At 44.3% G+C, this 24,656-nt stretch overlaps 1 protein-coding gene across 5 annotated transcripts in view; it reads right to left on the bottom strand.

Moving 5' to 3' along the window:
* Positions 1-10,392, bottom strand: part of SNCAIP (synuclein alpha interacting protein) — a 139,202-nt gene extending 128,810 nt beyond the window's left edge. For 2 of the 5 annotated variants that reach the window (XM_070412527.1, XM_070412532.1), the window contains exon 1: positions 10,200-10,253. The gene's annotated coding sequence lies outside the window, so the exon portion shown is untranslated. Of the gene's footprint in view, positions 1-9,128; positions 9,354-9,757; positions 9,805-10,199; positions 10,254-10,350 lie in introns of those variants that run through there. The other 3 variants (XM_070412531.1, XM_070412529.1, XM_070412528.1) reach the window with 3 other exon arrangements.
* Between the last annotated feature and the right edge of the window lie 14,264 nt (positions 10,393-24,656).

The following is a 24,656-nucleotide window of genomic DNA, read 5'->3' as shown; positions in this document are numbered from 1 at the left end:
AACATGCCTGTTAGAACATTTGAAATGACCTATGTGGCTCACTTTCCTGGATCTTATTATTCTACCAGCCAGTTCTGGTCTAAGCAGTCACAGGGCAACACTGGGGGGAGGACACCTGGGAGGCGGTCGAGGGCAGGCAAGCAGGGAGAAGTGACCACAAGGAGAAAAGACACAGCATCATGGGAACCTCTCATGGGCTGCAAAGGAGGGCGGACCTGGAAGAGCGGGTGGACCTGGCACGCTCTGCTTCCTGAAGAGTGCTTGCCTGCCATTCATTGCTGCAGAGAGGCCACAACATAAAGGCCAAAAACAGTGACAATACGCACATTGCAAATAGTTTAGCAGCAGCCTGTGGTTTACAGTGAGCCATCTCCGCCTGAGATCAGACTACCTAGTTAGGCCTGTCTTCACCCCACCTGAGGCCAGTCATTTGGTCACTCTGCCTTCTCATCTGTAAAGGGGGGACTAAGATGAACGGCTCTGCTGGTGTGTCCCCCTGCCTCTGTCAGCCAAGTTTCCGGAAATCTGTGGTGCTCTAAACCGCCTGAGGGAGGGAGGAAAGGGATAGAGAAGGGCGGAGGTTTGTCGCTAGAACTTTGAAGCTGCACAAGGAACAGAAACGCGCACGGAACACATCCTTTATAGTTCCTTTTTCATGCAATGTATTGCATTTCATTGAAGTTGTGTTAGCCCCCTTGTCTGCTAGATGTAAGCTAGATGGAAGTGCCATGAGCTCAGGCACCACACTGTGTGCTCACTGCTCTGACCACAGATTCCAGCGCAGAGCCCAAAATACAGCGGGTTCCAAATAAACACCTCTGGGCAGGTCCCAGGGGAGTCGTTGCAGTCATTTTTGTTGTTGAGAATCGATCTGTTGGGTTAAAGTTTCCAGGTATATAGACTGCACTCAGGAACAAGCCAGGGACCCACCAGGAATGGTCACGCTTGGTGCTGGATTGCTCTAATGATGTTATCTACCGGTGGCAGGTTGTGCCAGGGGAAGGACAGCGAGCTGGAAAGCTGCCAGGAGGCTTTTCTGGCAGAAGCAGACCCTTTAAACAAGGAAGTTGACGGCTGAGGGGAGTCAGGACTAACACAGGCTCAGAATTTCACTGGCTCAGGTCTCCTGCCCAGCGTGGTAAGACGAAAGAGCGTGGAGGCAGCAGGAAGTAGCAGTGATGCAGATCTGGGTTCTGTGATTCATTCCCCTCTCACCACTTGGCAGCTGGGAGACTCACTTCCTTCTCTGAACGTCATTCTCCACAGCTTCAAATGGCTCATAATGCATGTCTTAGAGCAGTGGTTCTCAACCTTGGCTGCACATTAGAATCACCTGGGAATCTTTTTAAAATCCTGATTTCTGGGCCTCATCCTCCAGAATTTCTGTTTCTTTGTTATAGGGTGAAGCCACAACATTAGTAACAAAGAAACAGAATTTCTGGAGGATGAGGCCCAGAAATCAGGATTTAAAAAAGATTCCCAGGTGATTCTAATGTGCAGCCAAGGTTGAGAACCACTGTCTTAGAGGGTTGGTTAGCCATACTGTACTTTTCACAAAGGACCAGCACATGGTAAACACTCAATAAATGGTTACATGTGATACATGGTAAACACTCAATAAATGGTTACATGTGACACATGGTAAACACTCAACAATGGCTATGTTTCTTTTCGATTGTAGTTTTCAAACAAAGTTTTCAACGTGGAGCCCCAGAAAATCCATAGATGGGCTTCCACAGATCCCAGAAACACCCTGAATTCATTCGAAAGTGGCGTGCGCGCGCGCGTGCGCACGCACGTGTGTGTGTGTGTGTGTGTGTGTGTGTGTACACACCTTTTCTTCTCTAAGGAAAGAATCCATAACTTTTATCACAACCTCAAAAGACTCTGACTGAAAGCAGGTAAAAAGCAACTGAGCTTCTGTGCCTTCCAAAGTGCTTAGCTCATTTTATGTATCTACAGAACAACTGTCTGAGTCCCCCTCCGAACTCACTCTTCTGTGGCTGTTCAAGGGGCCTGCATGTTCTACACTGCAGCACGACCTTTGTAAGAAGCTCTTACATCTGGAACAGCAGAATGAAAGGAATAGGACTGGAATTTCTAAAGAAGAAATTCAACTTAATTTCAACAATTGTACTCCAGCTCTTACCTCCTTAAATGCATCTTTTTCATAGCCTTTTTGACATAATCGATGGCCAAGGGAGGCAGCTGGAATGTTTTATTCTTAGAATGTGGTCACTTCATTTTAAGAGAAAAACAAAAAAAAAATGATAATGAATGAAATAGAAGAGCCCAGTCAAAGACTGATTTTTCTGTTCATCAACCCAGATGACTGTCAAGTGGCTAGACAGTCTCTGGCAAGGGGACGCTTGGTGGCAAGAGAGCTACTTCAACATTTAAATCATAGTCTCCTCACATGGAGAGAAGGGATGATAGGGATAATCCCTCTTTCCTGGGGCTGCTGTTAGAATTAAATAAGAAAATAATTGTAAGGTATCTGGTAAGCACCCAACACAGAATAAACACCTCATAAATATTAACTATTAAATATCTTCTATGGTAGGAAGACAAAGTATTCCTCATCTGATTTCTGAGTCACAGATTCTAGACTCGAGATTGAGTTTGGCCACTAATACATCTCAGTTTCTTTCCTAAGGCATCTCTTAGTGACCAAGGAGGAAAAGAGCACACACCAGCTGAAAGAGTGTCTGAGCAGTAACTTCAAAGAGCACCTATCATCATGTCCAACACTGAGCTACAAATGTGAGAATCAAGTTAAAAGAAATAGCATAACCCTACAAAGCAATCACTTCAAACCCTAAAGATGAGTGATTCCGTGCACATCTTTTCATTCATTCATTTAAAATAGACTGGTCGGCGTGGTTCATGGTTGAGTGGGAGGTCATGGTTCGATTCCCGGTCATGGCACATGCCCAGGTTGCAGACTCCATCCCCAGTGTGGGGTGTGCAGGAGGCAGCCGATTGATGGCTCTCTCCCCTCATTGATGTTTCTCTCCCTCCCTTCCTCTCTCTGAAATCAATAAAAACATATTTTTTAAAAAGTTACTGAGCATATATGATGTGAGAGGCACAGGGATATACAAAGAAGAGAGATCAGAGCAGCAGGAGAGACAGACAAGTACAGCCAGCACTGCACCACAGGGTCAAGTCTGGAGCAGGGGCTAGGTAGGAGGGGGGTGTTCAGCAAAGGCTTCTTGAAAAAACAACACTTGGGCTTAGTTTGGAAGGAGGAGTAGATGTTCACTAGTTCCAAAAATGAGAAACAATATTCTAGAGATAACAGCACATGCAAAGGCTTGAAAATGAGAGAAAATGGAGCATCTGGGGATCCTGGTGTTGTATTGGTCGGCATAGCACAGGGATAGTGTCGGCAACAAGAAGCAGCCTTTGCTGGACATCCTCCCTCCTCTCCATCTGCCGAGTCCACAGGAGGAGGCAGGGGGTCCTCCGTCTCAGGGCAGGAGCCTGGACTTCGCCCCTTCCCCCAAGGCTTTGAGGTTTGGAACAGTTCTATGAGCTTCTCTCTAGTTCTATCTGTGACGTTTTGAATGGAACCTCTCTTACCCCACACAGTTACTTTTTTTTTTCTTGTGAAGAGAACTTCTAAGATCTATTTTCTTAGCAACTTTCCAAATATGCAACACAGTATTATTAACTACAGTGGCCACACTGTGTGTCACATCGTGACTTATTTATTCATAATTGGAGGTTTGTACCTTCTGACCACGGATTCATGATTCCATTTCATCTGTTCTTTAGAAAGAGCACTCAGGCAGTGGTGAGGAGGATGGCCTGGAAGCCGGGAGGCTGGAGGGAGCATTTTACAGACGACTTGTAAAGAGTAAAACAGGGCGGGTCTAAGCGAAAGGAGAAATAGAGTAAGACTGAGAGCTACATAGGGGGCCCGGTCAATCAGCAGATTGATCATCAGCGGTTCTCAACCTGTGGGTTGCGACCCCTTTGGGGGTCGAACAACCCTTTCACAGGGGTCGCCTAAGACCGTCGGAAAACACATATATAATTATATATTGTTTTTGTGATTAATCACTATGCTTTAATTATGTTCAATTTGTAACAATGAAATTGGGGGTCACCACAACATGAGGAACTGTATTAAAGGGTCGCGGCATTAGAAAGGTTGAGAACCACTGGATTAGGTGGAGGATGAAAGGTAGCAGGTGAGATCAGGATCAGTCCCAGGTTTAAGCCCCAGCGGCTTAGTGAGAGGATGAATACCCTGCAGGAGAAACAGATGAAAGAGTATCTGTGGTTTCTACTTGCCCAGCATCCACTCTCTCCTTCCAATATTTCCTTTTAAAACCACCCTCTCCTGCACTCAGGTCAACTGGTTTAAGAGGGCTGCTGACCACACTCCCGTGCACCTCGTCCACCCTCCCAAGCCACTCAGCACACAGACCACCCTCCCATTCCCAAAGGCTCCACCTCTGCCCAAAGAAACTGGTTCAGGCATGCGCACAGGATCAAAGTGGTCTAATTAAGTTAATCCTGAATGATTCCCTTTTCCTGCAAGGGTTTAAGCCTGAAGCTGCTGAGGACCATTTTACCACCATGAAGATGAGAGGAAATAAGAAGTGGAACCTTCCTGAACTTTTCCAATACAGAAGCCAGGATAGAGCCCTTCCTACTTGAGCAAGTACAAACTGGGTTTCTGTGACTTGCTGCCAAGAGTCCTGGCAAATACAAAACGTGAAGACAATTGTGTTTCAAAAAAGGGGGAAAAAAAGAGTCTACTTTTGTGAGTGGTGGATTGAAAAACCTACATTACTGTGATAATAGTACCTTAAAACATTTAAATCTGCACAAGGCATTTAGGGACTTTATAGCAAATTCCACCGTGAATAATGAAAAGCCAAGCCAGGCTGCCTTAGAAAATGTTACCGCACCAACAATGGCACATTCACTCATTAAGTTAACATTTCCTGAATATCTTCAGGGTTCTCAGACTTAGACAATAGAAATTATAAAGCTCTGTGCTTGGTTTGAGCTGATCCGACCACGGCCCTTCCATAAAGAGCAGCTGTGTATGCTGTTCAGCCTAATTGTGTCATGTTAGAGAGGCCAGGTGTTTCTGTCTGGCCCCACAGCTGTCCTGGATGTTGAGGACACCACCTGAATTTCAGACTGGCCATCTAAAAAACAACGCTGGTGAAGCAGCACTTCAACTGAGCCCCTGGGGGGAAAAGCAGAACATGATTTGAATTTCTCTTCCCCTCTAATAAAATATCTACTGACATTTATGGAGGAGCCTGGACGACACATTGTGCTGGGCCCTCTTTTCTTTCTTTACTTTCTCCCCATGAGAAAAACCCACAACTAGCATGATTTAACCTTTATTAATGCACCCACACCTCTATCTATATAAATACGCTTCATTTGTCACCTCCTACCCTGTATACTTCCCAGTGTCTAGACTCAAATAAATCTTCAAGTGTCCATCGCTGGTGGGGGTTTGGTGGTTTTGCCACCCCACCATACGTCCATTCTCACTCTGACAATAGTGCTCCCATGTCCTTTGAGGAAGCAGCTACCTACTCCCCATTGTGTGCTGTCTCGGTGGTGCTGTCAATCAATGCTTCCGGCTCAGCAGTGTGCATGCCACTCAAACTACGCCCAAGTGTTCTCTTTCCTTCTGTGCTAAGTCCAAGGGCAGAGCACTCCAAGGGCAGAACTCCAGCTGTGCCTCAGGAAAAAGAACATCAGTTCCTGCTCCCCAGCTGCCCAGAGTACTTCCGTTTCCATCCTGAGAACAGTTCCTCTGACTTCCTTTGACCCTTAGGATATCCTCCACATTGCATTGCATTTTCTGTTGCTTTACAACGAGAGGAACTTACCTATACACAATCCACTGTGATTTAAACACTAAGCAATAGCTAACATTCATAGCATACTCTGCAGCTTATAAAGTACTTTCACATCCAATTTATCTTTTAATCGACCTTTCTGAAACTGAGTATTTCTCCTCCCCCCAAATAAATCACTTACTGATTTCTCACAACAGCACAATCATTCTTTCAGTCACATAAGCTTTTTTAAATATCAGAATGACTTTGACTCTAGGCTTTCACTAACCCCCTATAATCAGTCACCTAATCCTAACTATGGGATCTCCCGGATCCATCCCTTCCTTCTCATTCTCTCTGCCTCTAACTGTCAGAGCCTTCCTCACCTCCCAACAATGGTCTGCCTACTCTGCCACTAGTCAACCGTCTCCAAGCCAACCTGGTGCCACAAGCAGAAGGATATGGCTACCATTTTATCATCACTGCGTCACTCCTCTCCTACCCATGGCTTTCGGAACAAAGAGTACAGGACAATGATTTACAGGGCAATTCCCTAACCTCAATGCTGGGCTATCTACAAGCAGGCTCCACTTCTCTCTTCTATCTCACAGTACACTATTCCTCAGCAGAAAACTTTTGCTGGAACAAGTGTTTTCAAACATGTAATGGATTGAAAAAGAAAAAAAAAGGGCTATAATTTTATGCAGTTCTTTCTCATCATAAGTGGGGTCTTTGGACACCCTTTGAATCTGAGGTGACCTTGTGACTTGATTTGGTCAATGGGAGAATAGCAAATGCAATACAAACAAAGGCTTAACAATCATTTTTGAATTGCTGCTCTTGGAACACTGCTTCGTTGCCATGTAAAGAAGCCCAGGCTAGTAGGCTAGAGGATGGGAGGCACATGTCCCAGTCACCTGTTAACCTGGCCAACACCTAGTAACTGCCAGATATAAGCGAGGCCATCCTAGATCATCCTGCCACCAGCAAACCCACCAGCTGACTGAAGATGCCTGAGGGACTCCAACGGAGACCAGCAGAAGAACCACCCAGCTGAAGCCAGCCCACATTGCTGACCACAGAATCATGGCCTATAGTCATTATTTTAAGCAACAACTTTTGGGGTGATTTGTTATGCAGTCAAGGATGATTGATAAAACATCTAAGCTGATTTGGTCACTTTCTCCTAGGAATTCCTTTCAATTACTACTTAGTGTCTTGGGCACTCAATCCTAAAATACCTTCTTTCATGTTTTGTACCATTATTTAATTTTTTATGTGTTCTATTTCCCCCCTTTTAAGTTTCTTGTAAGGAGACTGTGTATTTTATATTTTTACATCTCACCTGGGCACAAAGTGAATACACAATGACTAGTTAGCAATCAGTATTTTCCATCAAGCATATCCATTAACATTCATCATTTCAAAGCATATTTCGATCATTAATTTTACAAGCTTAAAAAAGGATCTGATAAGATGCAAACCATAAAATATAAAATCTAGTCATCTAACCTATAAAGTACAAAACCATGCATAGCAGATATCATCCTAGAAACCATTTTATTGATTCATTTTCAGACGATTACTTCTTGCAAGTGAACCTGCATACCAATAAAAAGGGGCACAAAGAAGCAAGCATGTACTAAGGGTAAAAGTTTCACAGAAGCAACTGTTTGATTTTCACCAGAATATTATTTTTCTCCCAAGACACATATTTCTCCTATGTGGTTCACAACCCTAATCTGACAGACTGCCAAAAACAAGGCTTCTATTCTAAGAATGTCACTGACTCTCTCCTTACTGTTCAATTAGATTTTGCATTTAATAGAGAAATCCCCTTGTGTTTCTCATAATGGTGCACCTGCTCCTTGGGAGATTTCCTCTTTTGACAAGAAATGCCTCGAGTCTGGCAAGAAAAAACAGCTCCAGGCTTTCTCTGATAATATCAAAGACATTTGTTTGTTTTAGATGTTTGTGTGGGTTTCCCTCCTCTTAAGAGCAGTAAAGCACCGCTATGATTCCTTCCAAAACAACAGCACACACACAGTTTCTTGGCCTCTGCTCCACATTTCCACTATACACCTGCACCAGAGCGACTGCCTGGAATTAGCTAAGCTGTGACATAGTAGACAGAGAAATTCATTTGCTTTACTCGCTACCTTCTGGACGGCAACACATGGTAAATGTGGAAACAAAGGCATCATCATTTCAAATCCACTATCTTGTCATCTTTTCTCATGAACTGCTTGCTATGGAGAAAATGAAGTTTATATTCAAAATTATATCCCTTTTTATATCTTATTTCTAACTGAGGGAGCCAAGCACCCATCTTTTTCTTTCCGATTGTTGACCTGGGAATTCCTACAGGTTTGATCAGGAGTAATCTTCAGTTAGTATGGCCTTCCGGAGAAGCTTCTGCGATTGGTACCAAAGTGTCACATCTTTTCCTAATAGCTTTAAGGACATCTTTACGGGGTCTCCCTGCACTCTAACCATGCTGCATGTAATTTAACATTGAGATGCATCAGAAATACCCAGTAGACGTTCTCTCCCAGATGTGAGCACGTTAGCATAACTGCTTTCCTACACCTTGTTCTTTTTCTTTGCCTTTTAAAATTTCAATATTTACAAATGAAATACAGATTTCAACCCATTCCCAACTGGGATGTCGGCTGTACAGTGAGAGAAATGGGTTTTTGCCTTCCTGCGGATCCAGCAAGGAAAGTGGTGCTTGGAAATTACGTGTTTAGAGTGACACCTTGGAGAATTGACAGACTCTGCACATGTAATCCTCATAAACCTCCCCAGACAGCCCTTATTTCATTTTGCAAACTGCACCCTGGCCGGGCTCCACAACACGTGCAGTGCGGGGAGGCTGTCCTGCGGGGGCGGGGGGGGGGGGGGCGGGGGGTGCTCCCTTCCTCCGGGCTCTTTGATGGACACTTGTCAGTAACAGCCAAGAGGCGTGGAGCCCAGCTACCAGCACTCGAGAAACGGACACCGACAGGGAGCTCCCTGAATTAACTTTCCCAAGGAAAGCAATGTTCCCACAGGAAAAAACAACCCCGCTTCTCCTCTCCTAGCGGCCCACTGGAAATGAGCAACAATGCTCCTGCCTTTTTGTTTCCTCGAGACTTTCTTCTCTGCAAGCAGTAGCGTGTTCCTCAAAGAATGCTAGTATTTCCTGTGGAAACTGTATGGCTGCCAGGAGTGGCTCCTAATTTTCCCTCTTTTCTTTTCATACAAAACGAAGTAAACAAAGCATGGCTTTGGACCACGGCCAATATACCGGTTCACCTCACTTACCACCTGCAGGGGAAAGTCATCACCGGGGAAGGCCACGGGAGAAACGCGGCCGGCTGAAATGGACACGGACCGGCCTGGACGCAGGACCGCGCGGAGGGATGCGGTCAGAACGCGGCTGGACAGGCACACGGGGCGCGCGGTGCTGACGGGCGAGGGGCTACCCCCGGGCGGCAGCAGCCCCGGGTGTCCCTTTGGCGGCTATTACTCTTGCGGGGTCTGTCATGACTGTGCGTGCACCCTTCCTCCTCTCGGCTCCCGGGAGCTGCGGCGCTGCCCACCCTGCCTCGGATGCGGTCCGAGGTGGCAGCGAGAATAATGAGCAGAGGGAACGGGCAAATGAGAAGAACAATCCTTTGGAAACCCAGGCGGGGGCTCTGTCCCCCTTCCCCCAGGACAGCCGCCGCCGCCGTTACTATAGAGACACCTCCCCCCCCCCCCCCACCCCCCAACCCTTCCTGGAGTCGCCGCCGCTCCCGGAGCAGCCGGGACTCGCGGCACAAAGGGGCCCGTGGGCTGGGAGGCAGGGGCGACACTCGCGGAGTCGCCCGCCCGCTGCAAACTTGGAGAGGCTCGGCCGCCCGCGCCGCCGCCCCTGCCTCCTGCGGCGCCCGCCCCGCACCCGGACTCACCGGGCCGCCCGGCACGCCCGCGGCTCCCGAGCGCGGACAGACTGACGGACGGACGGCGGCGGCGGGAGCCGGAACAGCCGCGGCAGGAGCAGGCGGTGGGGGCGCAGCCGCGGACCCGCTACGTCACAATGCGGCCGGCCGCCGGCGCCGCTCCCCGGGCCCCCCAAAGGGCTCGCGGGCGGGGGCAGTCCCGAGGCGGCCGAACCCGAGCCGGCGCGGAGGACGCGGAGCCGAGCGCACCGGGGACGGGGGCGCGGCCGCCGCTGCCGCCCGGGCTGCCGGAGCCACTGCGCCCACCCGCTCCGCGCGCCCGGCGCCCGGCCCCCGCCGGCGAGCCCCCTCCTGACAGCGCCCTCCCGCCCGCCCCCGGCGCGGCCCCCGCCCCTCCCTCGCCGCCCCCTCACAGCGACCCCCGGCCAGCCCGCCGCGCCTGTCCGCGAACCTGCCCTTTCTTCTCCACCTTCCGCGCCCGCCTCCGCCGCCCCTGCTTCTCCTCGGCTGCGTGTCCCCTCCCTCCCACTTTCCCCGCTTCCCTCCGCCCCCACCCTCCCCACTTGGCGGCCTCGCCCCCTGGCAATGCAATCGCCCCTCACCGGGATCCGTGCGCCAACCGCTGCCACCTCATTGGTCCCTAGACCATTCCAGGCTGGCAGCCTGCACCGGGGAGAGCGATGGGCAAGGGGGGGAACGGGCGTGGGCACGGTCCTGGGAAACGGCTGGGCTGCCCAGCTCCTGGCAGCGGGTTTCCGTGGGCACGCGGCCTCCAGCCCCCCTCCTGCCCCCTCCCCTCCTCTCCCCCACCCCAAGCTCGCCCGCCCATCCCCGAGGACCTCGCCAAGGAGTGCAGGGCCAGGGGGTCTGCCCGGAGGGTTTTGTGCTCAAGTGTTGGGGGATGATGGAGAAGGCTTTGGTCTGAAAGGATGGCTTTTTAATTCAACAACGCTGAAAACACCACTTCATTAACTTTACTTTTAGCGTCTTTCTTAATTAGGGCGGGAGCGGGGGCGCGCTGGGTGAGGCGACGAAGCCAGCAGTGATGACCGCCTCTTTCCTTCCTTATTTCCGAAATGAGTTGAGGGAGAGTGGAAGCATGTATGGTAACACTGGCTCGCGACCATCTCGCTTTTGCCCTTTGGAAAGCTTTGAATGGTTTGTAAGAAAGCTCTTTCCCAGGAGAGAAGACTCGGTGGAAGTTCACTTAGCAAAGCCATGGAGGGCGACACCGTAGCTCCAGGATGTGGCTGGCTGCCTGGTGCTGCCCCAGAGAACAGAGTGAGGAAGCGAATTCTGGCCCTTCTGTTTAGGGGCGCCCTCCTTTCCCGGCCCGGCCCGTTCCAGAGGACGAGAGGGGCGCCTGGGAAACTCAGCACGACCTGGATTAGGGACATTGGGGACGAGCATCGTGTGTGAGTCTGTCATTGAAAATATGTCACTTATAAAAAAGAAAGGATTGGTTGTTTAAAATCTGGGGTGCCCTGGATGAGTAGTGAGTGTACTATTTAATGTAAGCAGTGGCTCTGGACTCCCCTGGCTGCTCTTTTGTTTTGTTTTTTCAGGAAAGAGGCAGTTGTACTATTAGGAGGGCATGGCTGGGGGGTCATCCTTGCCCTGGACCTATTTGGACGAGATAATCGTGAGCCAGTGTTAGTCACTGAAATGAGGACTACCTGGAAGGCCAGCAAAAAGACATTCACATGCTTTTAATTCCATTTCCTATTGAGAAAGTGAATTTCTCTCTCTCTCTGCTTTTTTGACATAAACAGCCAAGAGCATGTCCTGCAGTGTTGTAATTTGTTTATTGTAATTTATCATATGTAAGATTTTAAGCACATACATGGGAAGTGGCTTCACAATTTTAAAAACACACATTATCCCTCCGTAGAAAATATAAAGTCAGATGACATCATATGGCACTAAAAATACTTGAAAATATTGGGTTTAATTTGTTCACATCTGGTTAAAATAAAAATGCTTTTTTTTTTTTTGCCTAGTGTAAACTCTGAGAAAAGCTCATCTTGCTTCCATACAATAGATATGCATAGAACTGGTGTCACCCTTGGTATGTTGTATACACAACATACTTTCGTTGTCATCCTCTTAAATATTTTGACAGCCTGCTTTTTAAAAATCAAATTTTAATTTATTAAAGGAGTAACTTATTGGAGAATTAGAAATGGATATCTCCTTCAAACGGCCCTAAACATCTATGAGCTCTAACAGTGAGCCAGGTGTTAATTTAAATGGTTCAACAAGAAGGGACCCAATTATATTGCATCTACAGAAAATGGGTGGTCCCTGAAAGGAAAGGTCTGTTTCTGCATAGCCAAAGGAATGGCATGCTATAGAATTAAAGAGCAACCTCTGAGATGCTATTTCAGATATTTTCCTGTTTTTTATAGTTTTGTTATGGTTTATTCTGTTTCTAACATGTTTTTGATTACAGTATTTATCATTGTTTCCATGATTATTTTTACACTGTGATTTAAATGCTTATATCCACTCTCCTACACAGGCTTGGACTGCTTTTGCTTGGACTGTTTGTTGGTTTGCTTCTCCTTATGCAAACTCTTGCCAAATAATAAGCTACAAATTGATATACCAGTACTTGGGTTGAAACAGAGCTGCTAGATTTTATTTTTTTTTAATACATTTTTATTGATTTCAGAGAGGAATGGAGAGGGAGAGACAGAAACATCAATGATGACAGAGCATCCTCCATCAGCTGCCTCCCGCACGCCTGGGAACCGAGCCCCAACCCAGGCATGAGCCTTGACTGGGAACGGAACTGAGATCTCCTGATTCACAGGCCAATGCTCAACCACGTGGCCACACTGGCCACTAGATTTATAGATTGGATAGTAAGAAAGCCAGCTTCCTGGCCTTTTCTCAAGCTAACAAAACTGCCCTGCCTGGTCCAGGGGCTTCTTACTACCAATCAGTTTCTGATCATCAGTTTTCTAATCAAGCAACTGTATCTTAGTAACAATGAAATGCTTTAGCAGCCACAGCTGCTGGACCTCTTACCCCCTTTCAGAATACCCCCCACTCATGCCTACCACACCAGGGAGTGTGCACCTCTTAGAGCACTTAGCATATTTCCACTTCATGTCCATTTCTTATCCCCTACTATTCAGTTGTCGGATCCCATCAAGATGCCAAGGGAATTCATAGTACTTATATTTAGATTTCCAACACTGAGCACATTTTTAAACTCAAGAGTTAACTACTGAAAATAATTAGTACAGCAGTGCATGTCACTGTTTATCATCTGCCAAAGAGCTGCCATATAATGGTTCTTTCGATTATTACAATTAAACATCTGCCTCCACCATTTTACCCAGTTTCCATAATATATCTTTATGGTGCTACGAAAATTGGATAAATCTGCTATAACACTGCCAGTGATCAGGCAGATCTTTTTCTCCTGTTCTTTAAGTATCGATTTTGCATAAGAAAATATCCCACTCGATATTAAAGGCTCGGATTGTTTATTGCCATTGAAGTTCTGATTTCTGGTTGGGAACTATATAGTTTGTTTGGGTCAGACTATTGTTTTATTCTGGAGTCATTTGTTTTCTTTGCTGATGCAAATGTATGTAAGTAATTATAAGGTATTTTTATCAAGACTCAGATCACACTTTATATGTAAATGTGATTATATCAGTCAAGATAGGTTAGGTTATGCTGTGGTAACAAACAACAACAACCCAAAACTTCTATAGATGAATAAAAATTTCTTACTCTCACTATATCACAATTTCAGGTCACCTACAACTCTGCTTCATGTCTTTTTCACTTTAACAGGCCGGCCTAATGGAGCAGCCACTGACAGCAATATTGTTGGTCACCCCAGTGAGGGAAAGAGAACTCAGGAGGGTCTCAAACCGGAATTAAATACTCTAGCCCAGTAGTTATCTGTGTCACTTCTGCTCTCAACTCATTAGCCAGAACCAGTCATGTGGCTCCACCAATCACAAGAGGACAAGGAAGTGCATCCTACCGTATACCCAGAATATCCTATATAATAAAAGCCTAATATGCAAATTCACCAAACAGCAGAACTATTGGTCGGCCGGGGGCGGGGCTGGCGAGTGGGCAGCACCAGGCCAGCCAAGGCAAGTGCCAGCGGGCAGAGAAAGGGGAAGGCATCAGGGGGCGGTGGTGGAAGGGCTATCGGGGGCGGGGCTAGCCACTTGCTGGTTGGTGCTATCCCCTGATCAGCCCACGGGTTGCCTCCCACAGAAGGAGGCCAGACTGCTGCTTAGGCCCGCTCCCGCAGGGCACGGGCCTAAGCCATCAGTCGGACATCCCCCAAGGGCTCCTGGTCTGCCCGAGGGCACAGGCAGGGCAGGGCTTAAGGACCCCCCCCCCCTTCAAGTGCATGAATTTTTGTGCACCAGGCCTCTAGTTTGGCAAATAATAGGCTGAGGAAGCATGAACATGTTACATGTCACTCTAGATCTTATGAAACAGATCTATGTGCCTCCGTGTGTCCGTGTGCCTGAGCTGAGGTGACGAGGGATTTAGCATTCCTCACCTGACCTGTTTTCCATGGTCATCTCTTCACTTTCTATTGATTTTGTTTTCCTTCAATATTTCTTCTTTTCTCTCCTATTGGGGCAAGTTTTATCCTTTTGCTTCATCTGCGCACTTGAAATAAAGTTAAAATTGAAATTCAAGTTCAGCAGCATAGCTGCTTATCACATAGCAGCTTTAATAAAAGATTTCATAGAGAAGAATTTTATGGATTGTTAACCAGATTCACTGAGATTATACTGGGATTCCAATTAATCCTATTACTGTGCTCTGCCTATTCTTACAGATTTTTGGAAGTGTTGCTCTTGTTGTTGTTTTAAATGGAGGCCATTAGGCCACGTGCAAAAATACAATCAGATGACTAAATGTCTTCCCTTGTGTTCTGAAGCTGCCTGGGGCAAAAATTCAAAGACTGTCCACAAGGGGCTAAGCGGTTTTTGGTAAATCAAAGGACTTGAGACCATGATCTTTTCCCCTGTGCTCTTCTTCCATGAGTTGCCAGCAGACAGCACAGCGCATCTGTGAAGCTGCTGGAATATGAGGAACTCTGAATCAAACTCTGTTAGGTCCGGCAATATATAAGTTTCGTGACTGGATTTAACTACATTTACTTTAACCTAATAGCTAGAGGTTTGCAGATTAGCACTTAATTCCACCTGAGGTTGACTTGGGCTCACACTTCACCTTGGCCTTGAGAGATGGTCTTAAGCTTCATCTGCAAACCTTCAGTTTTGATTTAAAAGTGATATTTCTGCAGCAACCTAAGCCCAGTGGATTGGTCTCTTTTTCTAGTGATCCCCTCCCACCCTCCGACCCGCCCCCCCCCCCCCTCCCCCCACACACACACACACTGTCTTTAAGCCAGTCGTTTTTTCCTGAATATTCTTTATGGAAAGTTTTTTCCCTCCTAGGGTAGCTTGTTGCCTTCCAATCCATTTGAATTGACTCCCCTTGGGTTGTATCACATCTGTCCTGTGTGATGCCTCCAATCGAATCAGGTTGCCATGGACCATGATGAAATCTGCCTGAGCCCTGCACTCCCAGAATTCAGCGATGATGGAGAAATGCTCCCCCCACACCCCCTTTTTTATGTTCTGGGAAATGGCTTACCACAAAGAGCTACCTCCCCATATTTCTCTGATAAAATTCGAGGTCCATTCTTTCTCATGACTTCATAAGACTCACAAATGACTCTCTTGTTTACCTATGTCAAGGCCAAACACAGATCTTTCCCTTTCTGCCTGAACGTGCTGACAAGACCAGACACAGACCCTCCAACTTTCCATTCTTTGTCTCATGAATGAATAGCTGAGATTAGAACTGTTTGTCCCTCTGAAACTTTCTAGACACAGAGAAAAACATTTCCTGTTCAGCTAACTGACCTAAACTTCCCCTGATTGCCAAACAATGTCAACTGTAAGTCACCCCACCTGTAACTTACGTGTTCCTCCCTGTAAAAATCTAGTGCAAGATCACCCCGCAGAAACACTGTGATGGTCAGATTGAGAGTGCTCTCCCTATTGCTAGAGCTGGAATTAAATCAATCATACTTGTCTGGTTTATGTCTTTGATAAAACCTTTCTTTCTTTGAAATCTAGTCTCTCTCTCTCTCTCTCTCTCTCTCTCTCTCTCTCTCTCTCTCTCTTTTCATCTTCATTAATAGCTACCATAGACACTGATGTGAATTGATGTCATGGATCTGTTATTTAACCATGAAATAGTTATTTCTAAGAAAATTTTTATATCTAACATTTTTGTCTGTAAGGGAAATCCTAACACTCTACCACAATAACTGAGCAGTGTTTAAAATCCTTCAACTTGTACAGCCTTATTATTCAACTTTTTCTTAGGTTGTTTTTTTCTTCTATTAGTGAAATGAATAGCCCTTTTACATAAGAGTATTCAACTTAGGGATAAATGAAAATGCTATAAAGTTGCCAAATGGTCAGCATACGTGCTTTCATAACATGACGTATGTATAATATCTTAGCTATTAAATACTCAGCCAGATTCTCTGTGCTATACCATGGGATTAATATATTTTCCAGAGCTTTCAAGTTAGTAATTTGCCTGCTGGGTTACACTACCTTCTAACTTAGGCCAATAGGACAGATAAATAATTTCTAAGATGGAGACCCAAGATGGGTGCTTTCGACAATTGGTATATCTTACAACTTAAAGACTTTTTAGGAGAGGGAGAGAGGAGGGAAAAGGGGAGGGGGGGAGAAACCCTCTTAGGAAAGAGCCCTGTACTTTCCCTTCCAGAATGATTCCCTGATACAGGCCAATGTGCATAATACCAAACATTATCAGGGGCAGTCTGACCCTGACTGAAAATTGTCTTGCTTCTTTCCATTTGCAAGGGAGAGGGAGGGAGAAAGGGAAGAGAAGAAGAGAGGGAGGAAGGAAGGGAGAGAGAGAAAGAGAGAGAGAGAGATGGAGGGAGAGAGAATTCATATAAGATTAGAAAACTATGGCTGGGAGGTCTTGTGAAATTCATATTCTGTAAGCATGGAGTATTCATAGGCAAGGACACATTTAGACGCTAGACAGTTCACACATGTGCATAAAGACAGATTAAATCTCTAGCTTGAAGTTTTGATATCTACAATAAATTTGATAAGGCTGTTTTAAAAAGGAATGCAGGTCAACAGTGTGGTTAAATGATTTGAAGAGGAATGTAGGTCAACTTTGAACACCATGACTCATTCACATGGACCTGCCACAGTTGCAGAATATGAGACCTATGAAAATGCATTCTATGAATTAACTTATCATTGATTATAATCCTATATAGTAAAAGGGTAATATGCAAACTGACCCTTACAGCAGAATGATTGGTAATGACTGGTCACTATAATACACACTGACCACCAGGGGGCAGACGCTCAATGCAGGAGCTGCCCTCTGGTGGTCAGTGCACTCCCACAGTGGGAGCTCTGCTCAGCCACAAGCCAGGCTGATGGCTGCCAGTACAGCGGTGGTGGTGGGAGCCTCTCCCGCCTCCTCAGCAGCGCTAAGGATGTCAGACTGCAGCTTAGGCCTGCTCCCCGCTGGCAAGTGGACATCCCCCAAGGGCTGCCGGGCTGCCAGAGGGGTGTCTGACTGTCAGCTTGGACCCGATCCCCCATGGAGTGGGCCTAAGCCAGCAGGTAGACATCCTCTGAGGGGTCCCAGACTGCAAGAGGGCATAGGCTGTGCTGAGGGACCCCCCCCCAGTGCACAAATTTTTGTGCACCGGGCCTCTAGTACTGTATATTTAATTGTATCTAGACCTATAGGCAACTACAAAATCCCCTTCCTTCATCTTGATAATGATTTTACTGTAGTATATAATCTGTGCTTTGCATATTACTATGATATATATCCACTTGGATTCAGAGTTCTGTTGTATTTACAAGTAACTCATCTTTAACTCACCTATTTTACCTTGAGACCAAAAACATGCATTTTGAGATGACTGGATGTCCATGACTGTGAAATGACATAAAGGGATTTAGAGCCTTGTAGGGAGGAAAGCTATAATGGATTAGTCCCTGGCTTTATCTTTAAGCAGCTTCTAGTGGGTTAATCTTTCCCCCTTGGATAAGCCATGCAAAGACATTAGAATTGGTTACTTCTAAGTGGCAGAAGAAAGCTGTCAGTGAATGGAATGAGTAGTAATTATAATCACCACTGTTCCAAACCAGAATAAATCCTACCATCAAACAGCTCTTGGGAAGCAAGACTAGATCTGAAACTTAAGTTTTCAGTCTTCTTAAATAGGACTATCTTGTGAGTTTTACTTACTTTCCCAAATTTAAAGCTCCCAGTTTCCAATTCCTCGACCTGGGGACATATGGTCCTTTTTAGAAGACAACAAGGAAAGAAAAGCTAAATAGACATTGAATTGGATTAGAAAAGCTGATGGCTGATGAAAAAACATTCCTTATAGATTATGGGAAATGTTTCAAAGGTGGATTGTGGGAAAAATAGAGAAAAATTTAATTGTTGCTAGACTAAATTCAAAATCCAAGGTTGTCCTGGAGCATAGAGGTTAAGGTCACTAACCTGGGAGTCAAATTTCTTGGGTTCAAATCCCAGATTCATGTCTTACCATCTCCAAAATTATTTAATGTGCCGGGCCTTAGTTTCCATTACTACAAAATTATACATCAATAGTACCTTCTTAAAGGATTATTATGACAATTAAATAAGCTAACACATTAAGAGTATTAATAAGTATTTGCTTAAAAAAAAAAAAAAAAGAACTCCAGAAAGCTGATGACACCTGATGAATTCATTGGCAATATGAATTCTGGAGCTGAGTTTTGAGTGTTGCCTCGCTGGCTGTAAGTATCTCTATTTCTCTACTTGTATCATGGCATTAAATAGCCCTTGAATTCTTTGCTTCTCAACCACAATGATAGCACATCTTGGATTCCTATGTGGCCCTGTACAGTTGTTTACAAGCCTACTTTTATTATAATCACTTAGATTAGGTGAAATGTTATTTGGAAAGCCTTTCAGTTTATGTTTAAGTATTGTGATTGGTTCTCGGGCAATTTAAGATTTTTAAAGATTTCAGTCCTCTAATTTGATATTTAACTTTGGTTTGTAAACAGCATTTTACTTTCTTCCCAGACCTCCAAAAGTGATTTGATTAACAATTCAGGAATAGATGACCTATTTTAAAAAATGAAACATCTTTACTGAGAGGAGTATCATCAGCAATTTAACTCTAGGGCTGTCAATATGATTTTGATGTGTTTACCATTAATCTGGTATAAATGGAAAAACACAGTTCTTGGAAAATACAAAGTACATTGTTGTGCATTTATTCAGCAAATATTTTCTGAGCACCGGCTGCATACTGGATCCTGTGCTGACTATTTAGGATATCTGAGGTGGACAGAATAGACACGCCGGACCGCCATTATACATAGCCCATAAACAAGTATATTTTAGTGTTGTGAAGAGCTATGAGGTTGAAAAACGGATTGCTGTGGGGAAAATTACAAACAGAGGATCTAATGTAACATTGGGTGGTCAGGGAAGGCCTCTGAGGTTTGAAGAATGAGAAGAGGCCAACCATGTGAACAGTGAGAGGAGAAGAATTCCAGGCAGAAGACCCAGCTTGCACGCTGAGTATCCATCCACCTACCACTCAGAACCAAGGGTGTGCAGAGTAGTTCTCAAATAGCTAAGTGATTTAAGAAGAGTCATATGCAATTTACCTCTTGGCCTGGTACCACATACGTACAACAACAATCATCAGCAACACTATTAACCATACATTAGGGAAACACAAGTGGAAATGTTGACATATTAAAGTGCTTGCAGAGCATCTGTGAGAACAATATCACTGCATATTGCTAACCCGAAGAGACAAGCCTTCAGAGAAACTTGAAGCTCCTACAGCACCCTCCCTGGTGTGAGGATCAAGCAGTGTTATTGGAAATATATAGCTGAGGTGGAAAGGAGATAAATTGTTCCAAAACTTTGGAGAATTGAGATCAGAACACAAAATATGTTTAAGAGCAAGTCAGGTAGCAGGAAATCATGAAGGTAATGAAAAAGTCTGTGAGAGTCATAAATAACCAGAAAGACACATTCTGAAAATTCTTGCTATTTGATATGAAATTTACCTTAAAGAATTGTGACCTAGAAATTTGCAGCACTTCTGTTCAGCTCTAACTTCCCACATTTTTCTGAACTCTGTCATGACCTTGGCAATGGCTTGTAGCAGCTAGATTGACCAGGGTGAAAGAATGTGGAATCTTGGTACAGATTTGAGGAAACGGGTTAAAAACACACACACACCCAAACAATTCTATTATTCATAGTATCCTGAACTACTCAGAGCTACATAGTATTATATGAAAGCATATCAAGTCCACAACCAATAATTTAAGTGTAGCCTACAGTGTCCCTCTAGGGCTTCACTGTTCCATTCAGTAGCAAGCATGTTAAACTCAAAGGCTAACACGGGCCAAATAAATGAGGCATGCGGCCTGCGGGCCACGAGTTTGACATGCTTGCATAGCCACTAGCCAGAAGTAATTACTGAGCAATTGAACTGTGGCTGGTACAAACTGAAATGGGCTCTAGGTGCCATAGACACATCAGATTTCGAAGTCTGAATACAGGAAAAAAAGAATGTAAAAATCTCATTAATAAATTGTATGATGTTTGATTAAACTAGATTAAATAAAATATTGAAAATTAATTATACCTGTAATTTTTTTTTATTCAGCGACTTCAAAATTTAAAAATCACATATTTCACTTGCATTATATTTCTATTGACAGCTCTGTTCTAGGAAATGTGAAAAATCACCTCCCTCCTACGTGTTCCCTAAACATCCATTCTAAATGGTTCTGTCAAAATGGATGGCAGTGGTGTCGAAGGAATAACAGGTGGCTACACAGCTATGGGTTTAGGAGGAAGGTGACAGATGGACGTGACGGTTACATAGTGCTGAAAAATCTGATGCTTGGAAGAAGACTCATCAATAAGTGTTGGAGGAAATTCCTGATGTGCTCTGTAGATGTTCCCAAAGAAGGAAATGGGAAGAATGAAAACAAAACAAAACAAAAAGACCAAATCACTACTTCATCCTGTGCCCAGTGACTGAGGGGCTGCAGGATATATTATCCTTCAGATTGTTTGTATTTTTTAAACAGGAGAGCATGCATCATTCTCCAAACCTATACCAACCTCCCTCTCCCTCTTTCTCCAACAACAAAGCAAGCAGAAAATAAGCCGTTACAATCCGGGGTTAAGGCCTCCAGTATGTATTCTGCAAACTTCATGACAATAGCCCCACTTCATGTAGACTGTGCAACAGATGTTGTTGATGTGTAGCGGAGCTGAGGATAGAGACAACACTATTATATCTTCATACTTGGCTGAAGATACAGCCTTGTCCCTTGAAAAGATCTGTGTAAATGTACATGCCCTTAGCAAACTAGCTAATATGTCAGCCTTCAAAGTGACCAGATTGTACACTTACTGTTTTACTAATCCTCTGGCTTTCTCTATTTTTAAATGGTTACAGAAAAGTCCATTTTGGAATATTTTGCCCTTGGCTTCAACACTTGGCAGTGGGGTTCACTGTCCTCTGTTCTTCCTTGTGTAAGTTATAAAGCTGTTTGTCAGCTCTAGCATCCGGAACACCTGCTTTTTTAAAAGAACTGCTGGCTCAGGGAAAAAAGAACATAACTTATTTTTATGCAATAACTCGCCAGCTCAAGACTTTTAAAAACCTTGTCTGAAATGGTATATTTTCTTTCTCCTTAATCAAACAAGGTATTTTAAAAATCAAAATTTTTTATTTTACCAGTTTCCTTTTGAGATAAATCATTGGAAAGCAAGTCACAGACAGTTGGGCAAACCCGAGAAAGAGCCTTTTGCTCATAACAGGATACACAAGGGAAGAAAAACACAGACAGGCAGTCACCTTCCCATCCAGTGAGAGGTTTTTCTAAGGAGGGAACACTTTTAAGAGTTTAAGACCAAGAAGATGAGGGAGGCTCTGTTACTCCTTCATATAAATAGTAACACCTTTTAGATCCCACGTTCAGTGTGGATCTGTTGTCCTTGCCTGCTTGGCAGACCTCCTGTCTTCTTGTAAAAGCCATTCTCTTTTTCTTCCGGAAACTCCCCCTTCCTCAGTTGATAGATTGGTTTATTGTTTGACCTGCCTCCCTTGCCATCAGGTCAGGCACATGACCAAGACTAGCTGATCCGTCTCTCATCCTGTTGGCCACAGTGATTGCACAGGGATGAGGTGACTGAAATAGAGATATTCTTTCCTGTTCTCTTAGGGTTTTGGGTTATTACTCGCTGAGAGTAATGTAAGGCTAGGGCTGTGGCTGCCATCTTTGCCACCCTGAGGGGACAGTCTGATTGAGAATGAAGCCAATATAGAGAAAAGCAATACTTAGAGGCCTGACGCAAAGAAAATCTTGATGAAAAATTTAAGCCCCTGGATTTCTTATGTACATGATCACAACATTTCCACTCAGCTTCTCTTTTCAGCACAAGGTCATTTGAGCTGGGTTTCTGTCTCTTGTAATCAAGATTCATAACTAATACACAATATTTAAGTGCAAATAAAAACTGTTAAAAAAAGGAGAAAGGAAGGAAAAAGAAAAAATAATAAGGGCCTCCCAAAATAGGTGAAGAAAAGAAGAAAACTAGGAATGATTAGATAATTTCTCTTCTTATTGTCTCAGTGTTAGCAGAAGTTACACACACACACACAAATGCACACATGGAAATTCTAAAGAGAATATCAAACTTAACTTACCCACTATACTTGGACACCAACTAAAACATTGCAATAATATTAACTGTTCCTGGTAAAGGAGGTAGTTTGCATGCAAAAGCAATTTTTTGAACCATAACTCTCAGCTCTTTCCATTTTGTTTTCTCTATTTCTATCATTTTTAAATTAAAATTGTATTGACTATTTTAAAATTAATAAACTAATATATACTCATTTTAAAAATATATAAGTAGTGAAGAAGTCAATTCATTAAAAAATAAAAATCCAAATGTCACTTTTCAAACCTCTTCTTCAAGTACATTGAGTGTACACTTCCAGATCCTTTCTCTTGCATATATCAAAAACAATTCTTTTTCTTTTAATATGGAACCAATATAATTCTTTATTTTAACAATTAAAAGCATTTTAGGGACATCTTTTCATGCAAAGACATATAGGCCCACTTCATTTTATTTAGTGCCTGACTAATATATCAATCAATGTATTCAAGGACATTTAGTCTGTCTCTAGTTTTTTATTTTCTTTCGATTTTGCTATTAATTCCAATAATATAACGAACAACCTTCAATACATTCTTAGCCTTCCTAAAATGATGATGACTTTTATTATTGTTGCAGCAGTTTCCTAATCACAAACTATGAACTAAAGGTCAGGACAAGGGCCAGTTAAACCTTCATCTTGCACACATCCTTATGTCTATACACACTGGGTGGGATAAAATAGGCAGCAGCGAGGCAGGATTGGAAGCGCCACATGAGAATAAATACCAACATGCATTATCTGACCCAGGAAGGGTGAGGTCTGCACCCACAATCACACACGCACATTGCCTTCTCTTGTGTTGCTGCATGACATTCAAATCACGCTCCAGGCTTACAGGTCTTGGCAGATGACGGACCTCTTAACCTACATCTCTTGCCATTTTGATTGTTAGCTTCTGTCAATTGCCACACAAGACAGTTAGTGAAACAGTTCTTCACCTTCAGGCAGATGTGTGCTGTCCATTTGTCTAGATCAAGAGGCTTACAAGCACCTCTAATTCTGTGCTCTGTCGGGGCATTGGGAGTCCTGCAAAGATTGACAATACAACTGCTTCTCTTTAATCAGCCCAGTGGACAGGATTCACTTACTTTACTTTCCAAGGAAACTTCTAGAATTTTAAAAACAGTTTAGTTATGTATTTTTGTCTTGGTACCATTAGTAAACCCACAGATTGTATCAGCCCATTTCGGGGGTAGTCTGCATGCAAAAGGGGGGTGTTTATGACACTTCAGGTTACCAAAGCCTGACTCCAGTAACCTTCTCCCAGCAAGAAAACTTGGAAAAAAATCCCTTCTTGTGGTGGTTTATCACCTGGATGAATTTCCTCTCCACTCGCATTTTTGTGACTGAGAGCAGGGGGATAAAAATGTGCTGATGGCTGTGCAGCCCTTGTTCCCAGATAACCCGAGCTCCACAGGATGTGCAGGTGCCTTGCCTGTGACCCCAGAGAGGCAACAGGGGCGACTTTAACTTCTGTTTTATTATTTCCTTCAGTTCTATTTTAAAAATAACAAAATAACATGAGCCGGTTTTGTAATAAAAATCTCCAGTTGTAGCAGATTTTTAGCCAAAAAACACTGGCCAATGAAAACAGCAAGCCCTGCTTCTTTGCTAACAAAGACGACGAACTCCTGATGGCAGGTTCCAGTTCAACATTGCAAAGCAGAAGAGTGTCTGAAGCCCAGGACTGGTACTTGACTGAAAAAAATGATGGGGTAGGCCAAGTTCATGTTCGGCATCAGCCAACTCTTTACTTTTCGGCTGCCCTCCTGCTATCAAAATAAGCCCTAACTTCTCTTGCCTCTGGAAACTGACTATCCACATCCTGGCCTGGGCTCCCTGGGACCACGCTTTGTTCTTAGATCTGGGCTGTGTCCATCGTTCAGACTTTTCTGTCTCCACCCAACACTTGCCACCAAAATGTACTTGTCTTGTGTCCTCCTCCCTTTGGATCCTAATAGGATTTGGAGTGAAGCTGATAACATTATACAAGTGAGGTCACCAGTGGGTACATGTCTTGGGAAATATGTGCAGTTAGGAGCCTGCTCC

The sequence above is a fragment of the Myotis yumanensis genome, unplaced genomic scaffold, assembly GCF_028538775.1.
Source record: "Myotis yumanensis isolate MYYU_CA2020_CCGP unplaced genomic scaffold, mMyoYum1.0.hap1 SCAF_4, whole genome shotgun sequence".
NCBI lineage: Eukaryota > Metazoa > Chordata > Mammalia > Chiroptera > Vespertilionidae > Myotis > Myotis yumanensis.
This window is presented reverse-complemented; position numbering and strand designations above follow the sequence as displayed.